This window comes from Epinephelus lanceolatus, chromosome 21, assembly GCF_041903045.1.
Source record: "Epinephelus lanceolatus isolate andai-2023 chromosome 21, ASM4190304v1, whole genome shotgun sequence".
NCBI classification, from domain to species: domain Eukaryota; kingdom Metazoa; phylum Chordata; class Actinopteri; order Perciformes; family Serranidae; genus Epinephelus; species Epinephelus lanceolatus.
This window is the reverse complement of record NC_135754.1, coordinates 423,469-437,165: the sequence shown is the minus strand read 5'-3', so window position 1 is coordinate 437,165 and position 13,697 is coordinate 423,469.

The following is a 13,697-nucleotide window of genomic DNA, read 5'->3' as shown; positions in this document are numbered from 1 at the left end:
TATAGAGTGATTTCTAATGATGTTACCTAAAGGAAGCATATATAGAGTAAATAAGATTGGTCCGATCACAGAACCTTGCAGAACTCCAAAACAAACTTTGGTACGTAAGGATGATTCATTATGAACGTCAACAAACTGAAAACGATCAGATAAATAAGATTTAAACCAGCTTAGTGCAGAACCTTTTAGGCCAATTAAGTGATCCAGTCTCTGCAGTAGAATTTGATGGTCAATTGTGTCAAACGCCGCACTAAGATCTAATAAAACAAGTACAGAGACAAGTCCTTTGTCTGAAGCAGTCAGAAGGTCATTTGTAATTTTAACTAGTGCTGTCTCAGTGCTATGATGCACTCTAAATCCTGACTGAAATTCCTCAAATAAATTATTATCATGGAGAAAATCACACAGCTGGTCTGCGACTACTTTCTCAAGGATCTTTGACATAAAGGGAAGATTAGATATTGGTCTATAGTTGGCTAACACCTCTGGATCCAGGGTGGGCTTTTTTAGTAGAGGTTTAATTACAGCTACCTTAAAAGACTGTGGTACATAGCCTGTTAATAAGGATATATTGATCATATCTAATATATGAGTGTTAACTAAAGGTAAGACCTCCTTAAGTTGCCTAGTTGGGATGGGGTCCAAGAGACATGTTGATGATTTAGATGAAGAAATCACTGCGGTCAATTCTTGAAGAGAAATTGGGGAGAAGCAATCTAAATATATATTAGATCTTACAGCTGTGTTTGAGGTTAGATAGGTACTATCTGAGGACAGGAGGTCATGAATTTTGCCTCTAATAGTTAGAATTGTGTCATTAAAAAATCTCATAAAATCATTACTGCTAAGGGCTAAAGGAATACAAGGCTCAATAGAGCTTTGACTCTCAGTCAGCCTGGCTACAGTGCTGAAAAGAAACCTGGGGTTATTCATGTTTTCTTCTATTCCAGCTGAGTAATAGTTTGCTCTGGCATTGCGGAGGCCCCTCTTATAAGTTTTGAGACTGTCTGCCCAGATTAAACGAGATTCTTCCAGTTTGGTTAATTGCCATTTCCTTTCAAATTTTCGTGGTATTTGTTTTAACTTACGGGTTTGAGAGTTATACCAAGGAGCGAACTGTCTTTGCTTTGTTAACTTCTTTTTAAGAGGAGCTACAGAGTCAAGTGTTGTTCGCAGTGAGCCTACGGCGCTATCGACAAGATGATCAATTTGGGAGAGATTAAAGTCGGCACGGGAAACCTCTGTTACTGAAGGACATGGTATTGAATTTAACGACAGAGTAATCATTTCCTTAAATTTTGCGACAGCACTATCTGATCAACATCTAGTATAGTAACTGTTGCTGAGTGGCGTGTAATCGAGTAAAAAGAAATCAAAAGTAATCAAATAATGATCCGATAGCGAGGGATTCTGTGGAAAGACTGTTAGGTTATCAATTTCTATTCCATACATCAGAACTAGATCGAGGGTGTGGTTAAAACAGTGAGTGGGTTCATGTACACCCTGACTGAAGCCAATGGAGTCTAATGAGATAAACACGGTAGCCAGGGAGTCATTATCAACGTCGACATGAATGTTAAAATCGCCTACAATAATAACTTTATCTGATTTAAGAACTAAACTGGATAAAAACTCTGAGAATTCAGATACAAATTCAGAATACAGGCCAGGAGCACGGTACACTATAACAAATAAAAGTGGCTGCGAGGTTTTCCAGGTCGGATGTAAAAGACTAAGAACGAGGCTTTTGAAATGAATTATAATCTAGTTTAGGTTTAGGGCTGATTAACAGACTAGAGTTAAAATGGCTGCAACTCCCCCTCCTCGGCCGCTGCCTCGAGGAATGTGGGTATTATTATGACTGGGAGGAGTGGATTCATTTAGACTAACATATTCATCTTGACACAGCCAGGTTTCAGTGAGACTGAGTAAATCAATATGATTATCTGATATTAATTTGTTTACTAACACTGCTTTAGACAATAGAGACCTGATATTTAACAGTCCCCATTTAATTTTCCTGTTTTGTCTTTCTGTCACAGAAGAGGTTTTAATTTTTATGAGGTTGTTATGCACAACTCCTCTTTGTTTAAGTTTGGATTTAAATAATTTAGGCAGTTGGGGGACAGACACTGTTTGTATAAAACTATGAAAACTATGGCTGGGTAACTGAACTAGAAGCTCAGAGAGGCGTATAGGACTGCAACTCTGAGTCCTGATCTCAACTCTGGGTTGTCAGGGATTTGAATTACTAATAAAATTTGCCAGGTTCCTAGAAATGAGAGCGGCTCCATTCAAAGTAGGATGAATGCTGTCTCTCCTAATAAGACCAGGTTTTCCCCAGAAAGTTTGCCAATTATTAACAAAACCCACATTGTTTGCTGGACACCACCTGTTACTCTCACAGTAACAGTTTAATCGGTCAATTTTATTTGCCATTGTAATCATAAGGTACAATTCAAGTGAAATATCATCTTACCAGTTTCTGTCGTTTGTACGTGAAAAAGAGTCATTCCATTAGTTTTTAATGTCTCTCTTGTCATATTGAAATTTAAGGCATGCTGATGGATCCACGTCGTCAACTCATTCATTGAGTAACATTAAAAGTACCATGAAAGTTGCCAGCAGTTGGCCCAGTGAATTAAGTTCTTTTTTTTCTCAGTCTGCAGCTGCTGCTAGAGGCAGAAAAACCTTGTCTCATTTTATAATTATAGTTTACTAAAGTATGTTGCCACGGAATGAACAGCAATTACATAAGCTTCGAAACCAGCCACATCTCAGCCCTGAGCAAGACTGACTGTCCTCTGTTGACCAATAACTGGACTGCAGTGTTCACAGCTACACCTTGTAGTACCGGATCTGTGTGCTAGGTACCCCAACAGAGGGGGGAGATGGGGACGGCAAGGAATGGTTACCTTAGTACCATCCACAACTTTTCACAGTGGAAACAGAAAAAAATGCGTACCGAACTGAACTGATCTGAACAGGAATGCTGTGGATAGAAATGGGGCATATGGGTCTAACCTCTCATGCTAATGGACCCAAAGTCAGATTAAAGGAAAAAGCAGGCCACTGCCTTGGGGCCCCAGACCCTTTGGGGGCCTTCAGGCTCCAGGTTTACCATGTGGCACTTAGTTTGTGGTATTTGAAATAGTAACTGTTGTCGTAAACCACCATGCATCACCAAAGCACATGATAACATGAAATGATAGGCAACACCTGCATTGTTACTGTCTTGTAGAAGACCCGGAAATATGCTTATTTACTCTCTTGCCAAGAATAACCTGAGAAGATTGATAACAGTCTCCTCTCTTTCATTTACTCACTACTAATATCTCATTTTCAAATCTCATTTTTTAAGTGCTTTAATTGAGAATCATATGACAACACCAAAAATCACACAGGAAGCATCAATGAGTTCTAAAATTATTATCATATTATCAATCATTATCAATCTTTATTAATCAGTAATACTTAGGCAAGTAAATGTAAAGCTTAATCAGGCAGTTGTTCTGTCTAAATCTACAACCTTGAGCTTCAACTTCCAAGTATGTAAATTCATATTAAACTAATACATTTAACATAAAATCAACATTATATGTTTTTTAGTGTTATCCCAAGTGACACAGGATTTTACTTTGCAGTGAGCAAAAAATGATAAATTAGATGCACTTTACACAGACTTATTAACATTTCACCATTGTTTGGGGGTCTTTCAGGGTTTTTCTCTGTAAAATTTAAAAACAATGTTGGTTACACAGAACAACAGATTTTAGGTTTTATTTGATTTATAAGCCTTTTCGTAGCTTTTTTTGCATTTCACCACGAGGTATGCACAGTTATCTATGATGACATTTTGTGACTGTAATGTCACATGGTAGAAAACCAGCAGAGTTTAGCTATATATCACATTTTTCATGTCACTATATCACTGTGTAGACTAATCTGGTATGTTTGTTAAGTCTATAAACACAATGAATGAACAAACGTTACTATTTCCGTGTGCACGTTTTGTAATTAACATGGTTATCGTAGATAAGCTGGGCTAACCGTTAGCTGTTAATGTTCGCCATTAGCGGTGTCTGTAATAACCATAGACTGTATAAAAATAAGGTAATAACTCAATAAACGGTCTGTGAATAAAATATTTTTTCCAGCGGATATCTTAGTTACAACATGATTGAGCTAGCAAAGCAGTTTTGTGTTGCTATGTGTGGTATTTATTCAGTTATGGGAAATCACAATGTCTAGAAAGCATCAGTGGCAGTGACAGTTAGCAAAGCCAACATAAGGACGTCATCTGATCTGTCATCTCTTTAAAGCCTCCCGTTGTCGGATTACGACATGAAACTACTCCAGTTAGCTAAATCATGTTGTAACTCAGACATCTGCTGAAAAAAATATTTTTTTCCCACGTTGACGAGACGGCGTTTTGGGTGGAGCGGTCGCTATGGACGCGGAGCTTGCTGTTTCTGTAGGTACACATTTCCTGGGGACATCTGCACATCTCGGCCGCGCCCCCTCCATTGTGCTTGGCTAAAGCGCAGCATGTTCATACCCAAAGCCCCGCCCTCCCCCCCTCTCTAGTCGTCTTTCACACAGGGCTGCCGACAGATTCTACAATGTACTGTAGATTGCAGAATCTGTCTTGAGAGATTACAGCCACCCCAACCTAAACCTTGTAATATCCTCAATGAATTTTTATATCAGTTGATAAACAGATAAATGATTCAATACCTAAGAGTCTTTTTTTAATAAACTCTTTCCTTATTTTTACTTCATCAAAGGGCTTTGGACATCAAAAATCGACACCTATTAAGTCTAAATTAGCCTATCAAGATTACTAATAGGTGTAAATGAGCATCAATTAATTAATTCATTCATTACTTTTTGTCACAAGGTATAAAAGTGTCACAGTCACGGCTGGCTTTTTTAAAATTATTTGGTATTTTAACTTTGCAGTGTTGGCAGTGAAAGCAAACAAATCTCTCCACACACTATATATAGCCACTGGAGAGGGGGTTAACGAGCCTCATGTGGCTCCAGAGTCACAGATTCCCTACCCCTACTTTAAGGCCTTCATTTATATATATACAGTACAGGCCAAAAGTTTGAACACACCTTCTCATTCAATGCGTTTTCTTTATTTTCATGACTATTTACATTGTAGATTCTCACTGAAGGCATCAAAACTATGAATGAACACATGTGGAGTTATGTACTTAACAAAAAAAGGTGAAATAACTGAAAACATGTTTTACATTCTAGTTTCTTCAAAATAGCCACCCATTGCTCTGATTACTGCTTTGCACACTCTTGGCATTCACTCGATGAGCTTCAAGAGGTAGTCACCTGAAATGGTTTTCCAACAGTCTTGAAGGAGTTCCCAGAGGTGTTTAGCACTTGTTGGCCCCTTTGCCTTCACTCTGCGGTCCAGCTCACCCCAAACCATCTCGACTGGGTTCAGGTCCGGTGACTCTGGAGGCCAGGTCATCTGCCGCAGCACTCCATCACTCTCCTTCTTGGTCAAATAGCCCTTACACAGCCTGGAGGTGTGTTTGGGGTCATTGTCCTGTTGAAAAATAAATGATCGTCCAACTAAATGCAAACCGGATGGGATGGCATGTCGCTGCAGGATGCTGTGGTAGCCATGCTGGTTCAGTGTGCCTTCAATTTTGAATAAATCCCCAACAGTGTCACCAGCAAAACACCCCCACACCATCACACCTCCTCCTCCATGCTTCACAGTGGGAACCAGGCATGTGGAATCCATCCGTTCACCTTTTCTGCGTCTCACAAAGACACGGCGGTTGGAACCAAAGATCTCAAATTTGGACTCATCAGACCAAAGCACAGATTTCCACTGGTCTAATGTCCATTCCTTGTGTTTCTTGGCCCAAACAAATCTCTTCTGCTTGTTGCCTCTCCTTAGCAGTGGTTTCCTAGCAGCTATTTGACCATGAAGGCCTGATTCGCGCAGTCTCCTCTTAACAGTTGTTCTAGAGATGGGTCTGCTGCTAGAACTCTGTGTGGCATTCATCTGGTCTCTGATCTGAGCTGCTGTTAACTTGCCATTTCTGAGGCTGGTGACTCGGATGAACTTATCCTCAGAAGCAGAGGTGACTCTTGGTCTTCCTTTCCTGGGTCGGTCCTCATGTGTGCCAGTTTGGTTGTAGCGCTTGATGGTTTTTGCGACTCCACTTGGGGACACATTTAAAGTTTTTGCAATTTTCCGGACTGACTGACCTTCATTTCTTAAAGTAATGATGGCCACTGGTTTTTCTTTAGTTAGCTGATTGGTTCTTGCCATAATATGAATTTTAACAGTTGTCCAATAGGGCTGTCGGCTGTGTATTAACCTGACTTCTGCACAACACAACTGATGGTCCCAACCCCATTGATAAAGCAAGAAATTCCACTAATTAACCCTGATAAGGCACACCTGTGAAGTGGAAACCATTTCAGGTGACTACCTCTTGAAGCTCATCGAGAGAATGCCAGGAGTGTGCAAAGCATTAATCAGAGCAAAGGGTGGCTATTTTGAAGAAACTAGAATATAAAACATGTTTTCAGTTATTTCACCTTTTTTTGTTAAGTACATAACTCCACATGTGTTCATTCATAGTTTTGATGCCTTCAGTGAGAATCTACAATGTAAATAGTCATGAAAATAAAGAAAACGCATTGAATGAGAAGGTGTGTCCAAACTTTTGGCCTGTACTGTATATATATATATATATATATATATATATATATATATATATACATATCACTTATGTGGTGCATTACTAAATAAGGTTTTCTATATTAAATACCCAATGCAGGGAGTTGGAGATGTCGGGTGGTCAGTGGGAGCCAACAGCATATCATATCTTCCCTGTTAAATCCATCCCTGATCAAATTAATATTTTCACAGAACTTGAAATTTAACACCTAACCGTCATAGATCACATCAGACCACAGCAACCTTTCACTGGCACAATCAATTATGACTTAATGCCTTGTTTGCTTGTTGTCTGTTTGACTCTCCATCCGCAGCAGTGTTGTGTTGCGTCCTCATGAGCTGCTATCAGTGTTTTTATCTCTTGCTTAAGAACAAACAAAATGGAGCAACTTTCTATGATGAAACAGCGGCCAAAAAATGCCCTGTGTATACACAGCTGCCACAAGAAGCAGATAAATGTTTGAAATGTTAATTATTTGATCATGATCTGCCAGCCTGAGCCAAACAATCTCAGGCTGAAAGCAAAAAAGCACGCTAATGGAGGGAGGATGAGACATACTCCAAGGGAAACTGAAAATACACAAAGCACCATGACAGAGAATCACAAATATTGTTTGAAAAATGTTTGTGATAAGTTGATGATTGCTTGACAGCCTTGAGGATGCTAAGTATCAAATTACTTAATATCAAAAACCTCATTGGAACGTGCCCTTTTTCCTAACCACCTCTTACCTGCTTCAACATGTCCTAGTTATCTTTTGTCCACATAAACATATCAGCAACTTTTCTTTACCCCTCTCCCAAATATCAACTACCCAGATGAATAAACACATTCGATTACAATGATTGTCAGTGTTAATAACTTATCACTTATGGTTTTAACCATCAGAGTCCTTTTGAACTTGTTTGTGAGAAAATACATTTTAAAAAGTCTCTTCTGTACATATAAATTCAGTAATGCATGACCAAACGCTGATCAAAAGTTATAGTGGAAAATTTCTGTTGTAAATGTGACCATGTGAGGTTATTTAGGAGCCTCTGCCCTGTGTTTAGACTGTGGTGCTGAATGTGTGTTTGGGAGAATGTAAATTGATGATAAATCTTTTGGATGCTGGGCTGACAACCACCCACCACCCCCCTTCCTTTCGGTTTTTCCATACCAGAGCTAATCTCTCTCTCCATCTCCTGCAGGTCTCCTCCTCAAAACATGCATGCATACATACATAACATGCATAATATGAATCTTCATTACATGTAAGTGTGACATTTAAAAGAAAATGAAAAAAGAGAGAGATGAGGCACTTTAAAAGACAGAGAGAGTGGGGGAGATGATGTTCAGGATAAGAAGCATCTCTTATTTTGCTTCATCGAAGCCTGGGGACATATAGAGCAGTTGAAAGGGAATTAGTGGGTTGAGTCCTGTGTCACAGCCCCGTTAACCTCCTTAATGGCCAATGTCATGTCCTGCTGCAGGAGCCTGGCTCACATTAAGAAAGCACCTTTAGATAGCTGGTTTAAGAAAAGCTGGCCGTAAGTTATGAGGAAAAGCAGCAGTGATAGAAAAAATGTTTAGACGATCCAAACTACTAGTGAATGATACTGTAACCTAAGCAGCAGTTTGCATCAGTGGAGGGGAAGTACCAGCCAGTCTGTGATGTATATTTAGATCTTGTTTGTTTCTCCTTCAGGATTCTCAGTGTGCTTTATATTCACTTACCCTGTGTCGCTGATGAGTCAGACCAGGAAATGTTGCGTCCTGACTACCCAAGTCACGGATTTTTCTGTTTGCTTTCATCTCAAGGCAAGTGCAGTGCACAGTCATAAAAAGTGAGTTCTTTTCCTGCTCTGGCACCTTATGCAATAGCCATGTTGTTTCTCATGACTATGTAACTTTATAAAGAAAACCTGGAGATACAGTGAAAGTTCAGTCAGTTGCATTTTCAGGCCTGTGATTTATTTCTCATACCATCTACCATTCAACTCCTCACACACGCTCACTGCGTATGCATCAGTGGAGATCTAGATAGAACATGCGCTTCAACTAGTAGCAGCAAAGTCTGGTAGCTCTGCAATTTTACTTAGTTTTACTGAATTTTTATTATATTTTTCCCAACTACTAATGGATACTTCTGTGAAGACAAGAGTTTATTCAAGAGAGGAGCTTTTTTCGTTGAAACAGCGCAAATCTGGAGGACACCATCCTATTCCAGCCGAGATAATAAGGTGTTTTTGTGGTTGCCGTGCTGGTGCAAAGGTGAAGGCTTGGAAATGTAGATATAAGCCCTTTCTTCCATCAGTCATCATGGGAAATGTCAACTCTCTGCCCAACAAGAGTGATGAACTGGAGATATTGGTGAAAACTCAGAAAGTATACCATGAGTGCAGTCTCCTGTGTTTACGGAAACGTGGTAGAAGCTAGTGGCAAGAAAAAAGGTGGGGGCCTGGCTTTATTTGTGAACCAGAGATGGTGCAGTCTTTTGGCAGTTGGTATGAGGCCATATTATGTACCAAGAGAATGCAGTCATATCATAACAATACTTGTGTACATCCCACCCAAGGCAACTGCTGAAGTTCCATGTGACATTCTCCGTGAACTCATTTCTAAGATACAGACTAAACATCCTGAGGCACTATTGATAATATCAGGAGACTTCAACCATGTTTCCCTCTCCTCTTACCTGACTGGATTTACACAGTTTGTTAACTGTCCAACCAGAGAAAATAAAACCCTTGATCTGCTGTATGCCAATGTCAAAGAAGTTTACAGAGCCACTGCCTGACCACCACTGGGCAGGTTAGATCACAACTTGGTTCTTCTGCAGACATGTTACAAACCCTGTGTGTGGAGGCAGCCTGCAACTAAACTCACAGTCAGGAAATGGACACCAGAGGCTACTGAGGCTCTTAAAGACTGCTTTGAATGCACAGACTGGGATGTGCTGCTGGAAACAGAGGAGAACATCATGGACAGGTTGACTGTTTTACTGATTACATCAACTTCTGGAGAGACACAGTCATACCTACAAAGACTGTACGCTGTTTCCACAATAACAAACCTTGGATTACCAGTGACATAAAGGCAATCCTCAATGAGAAGAAGGCAGCTTTTAGAGATGGTGACAAAGCAAATTCGCCTATTGCCGTAATGCCTATAGTCATATCAGTAGGTACATTACCTTTAATTGTCAGTGCCTGCTGTTCTGAGATCAGTGGGGCAGAGCTGCCCGCTGCTCAGCACACAAAATGGAGGTGAACGGTACGGCCGCCTCTCTCCCTCAAAACTAATCAACTACACCATCAAATGACTCCAAAACGCTCTAGTGGACAACACATGGCTTGCACATTCCCCACGCTATGAAATAATAATGTAATATTATGAGACAGAGTTGTTTTGAAGCCAAATGCACAGCCGGAACTGTTTGAAATTACTCCGCCCAGCAAGTACTGTATGTCTGGAATGTAGTTCCGGCTGTGCATTTGGCTTCAAAACAACTCTGTCTCGTAATATTACATTATTATTTCATAGCGTGGGGAATGTGTAAGCTACAAGTTGTCCACAAGAGTGTTTTGGAGTCATTTGATCTGACAGATCACATCTGCCCCACCGATATCAGAACAACAGGCACTGATAATTAAAGGTAATGTACCTACCCATATGACTATAGGGATTACAGCAATAGGCGAATTTGCCAAAATGTCAACACTACCCCTTTAAGATGGCAAAGGTGGAATACAAAAAGAAACTGGAGAGGAATCTACAACACAGCAACATCCGTGAAATGTGGAGAGGAGTCAACACCATCTTTGATTCCTGAGCACCGCACCACTGCTGCTCACCGCTCCCTCAGGGGATGGGTCAAATGCGGAGAACAAATTTCACACACTCAGGTGTGTGACAGTCAGTGGAACTTTAATCTTTAATCTTTTAATCCTGGTTACAACAACAAGAAAAGACAGCCAGTGGTGGGTGATGCAGAAAGAGCTGATGAACTCAATCAGTTCTGCAATAGATTCAATACGGCAGCCACTCCCACTTCCAATGCTGCTCCTCCTCCTCCTCCTCCACCTCCTCCACCTCCTCCTCCATCACCTCCACCTCCACAACTTGTGTACAACTCCAATGTGGCAGTCACCCCCCCTCTTACACCTGTGCCTCCACCCCTGTCTGTCACAGAGATGGGGGTGAGGTTGGAGCTGGGAAGACTTTCAATCAATCAATCAATCAATCAATCAATCAATCAATCAATTTTATTTATAAAGCCCAATATGACAAATCACAATTTGCCTCACAGGGCTTTACAACATATGACATCCCTCTGTCCTTAGGACCCTCACAGCAGATAAGGAAAAACTCCCCCAAAAAACCCCTTTATCAGGGAAAAAAACGGTAGAAACCTCAGGAAGAGCAACTGAGGAGGGATCCCTCTTCCAGGACGGACAGACGTGCAATAGATGTCGTACAGAACAGATCAGCATAATAAATTAACAGTAATCCGTATGACACAATGAGACAGAAAGAGAGACAGAGAGAGAGAGAGAGAGATGCAGGACAGACAGTAATGACAGTAGCTTACAACAACATTAATGAAAGTAATAATATTATAGTTATAGTTCTGGCTACTGTGGTACAATATGTTGAAAGTATATGTTAATATCTGGCAGTATACATGTGTGACAATAATCATATGTTTATAATAACAGTAGAAGTATGACTAATGATAACAGCAGCAGCAGGAGGCATCTGGCAGGACCATGGCAGCAGCTCAACCACACACGTCACATTATCCAGGCACGGCTGCAATACAAGTTAACCTGAGAGACAGTGGAGCACAAAGGCTCCGGAGAAACTTAACTCTTCTTAACTCTGCCACAAGATGGCAGTATGGCTCCATGTTAGACAAGGGGTTAACAGTTGAAATTGAAATTGAATTCCGCAACTTATCAATCTTTTGTTTTACAGAGTTTAGGGCTGGGCGGTATGACCTAAAATTCATACCACAGTATAAATCGAATCCCTTCATGGTAACGGTATATATCGCGGTATAAATTTAAGTGTGAAAGTTATAATAGAAGTGTTTCTGAATGGGTTTTTTAGTCCCTTAGCAAAGCTAAATTGATAAAAAAAAAAAAAAAAACAACAACAACAAAAGCAAAGATATAATGTATTTTTTAGAGCATTTATTGTGCAGAATGCAGATCTCAAAACTCAAAATTGAAACCCAGTACTCTATGGTGCAAAATGTCCCCCTGGGATCTATATCAAAAGGTAATTTCCTTCTTTTAGCAAAATCCTAAATGACTGAGTTGTGTTTTTTCCACCTGGACCTTTATGCTCTGCCATTTCTTCTCTAATCATCACGCTGTAACCTGTGACAGTCTGCTATGGTACCACAACTATCACACATTCACATATGGAGTTTTTTGTGGAGCCCCTAGCGTCACATAGGTTTACATTACCAAAGGTTTATGACAAACTCTCTTGCCGAAAACCAACTCCCGTGTGCGCACGGTGAGAGAGGAGAGGGAGAGACACTGTGCTGCTGCCAGAGGAGACGCTGAATGAGTTCCCTCTTCATAAGACATTAACTCACTCACTCACAAGTTCTCCAGCAACACATGTTGCACGTGCAACGCTAAATCACGGACGTGAACCAGCTCCTCTTGCTCCGCTGTCTCTGTGCTCGCAGCCATTTTCACACTGAGGCAGGTGCGATGATGTCATCGACGATAGGACGGTAGAGCGTAAATCTCTACCGTGGGCCAAATTTATATCATTTCTACCATCTACCGCATATACCGTGCAGCCCTAACAGAGTTAAAGCAAAGTATCATTCAGATAAAAACATGATGCACATGTACAAGTTAGGACATGGCAAAACGACCAACAAAGAAGAACAAAATGAATATTCTCACTTCCAACATACATTTCAATTTTGAAGCACCTCAAATGAACTCTCTACCCCCCTTTTGGTGCCAGGATGTCTGAAGGATGCATCCCTCCTGCCCAGAGTAAGCTCGGGGGCAAGTTAATAAACATTTCACCCTGCTGTTGGATTTCTCATTGTCTTATTTACTGGTAGTCCAGAATCTGGAGAGTTGAGGAAGGGTATGCTCCTACATCACATATAACACATTTACTGATATTTACACATCTTAACGAATCTCACAAGTGTTCCCTTTACTATAACACCAAAAGTATTCAAATAGACTTTGTGGTTGCAGAGATATATTCATTTCATTATGGATATCCAATTTTCGAGCAGAGGCCTATAAAATAGGCTTAGGGTCTAAAATTAAGTCAAGTGCATTACCGCTATCTAGTAAGTGAAGTCTCCAAAATAAAAACAAAATCAAGGGGGTGATAATTGGTTAGTTTGAGGGATGCGAGTGATTATTGCCACCCAGAGGCAGGGCGGGATTCAGAGCAAATTACCACAATGTTGTCCCCCTGCAAAAAAAAGCAAGCTAAGGTTCCAGAGCAGAATGTCCATCAGTATTATTTTTGACAGCAAGAGAAATAGCAGCAAAGCGTGAGTGCGTGTGACATCGGTCATTTGCGTGACTGACAGCTCTGATTATTACTGAAATTTTATTTGTAATTAGTTACACTACTCATTATTGGAAAAAGTAATACTATTACTGTAATACATTACTGGCCAATACTGTCAGCCACATACCTTTATTGTGAGCAAACATCATAGTCCATGGAGATTCCTGTCTAACCTCATCTGTCTACCTGTCCATCACCATAGCAAACAAGAAGGGGCTCAGAGCTGATCCTTGATGCATTCCCACTTCCACCTTAATCTCCTCTGTCACACCTACAGCACACCTCACCACTGTCGCACAGCTCGCATACATGCCCTGCACCACTCTAACATACTTCTCTGCAACTCCAGACTTCCTCATACGATACCACATCTCCTCTCTCGGCACCCTGTCATATGCTTTCTCTAGATCTACAAACACACAA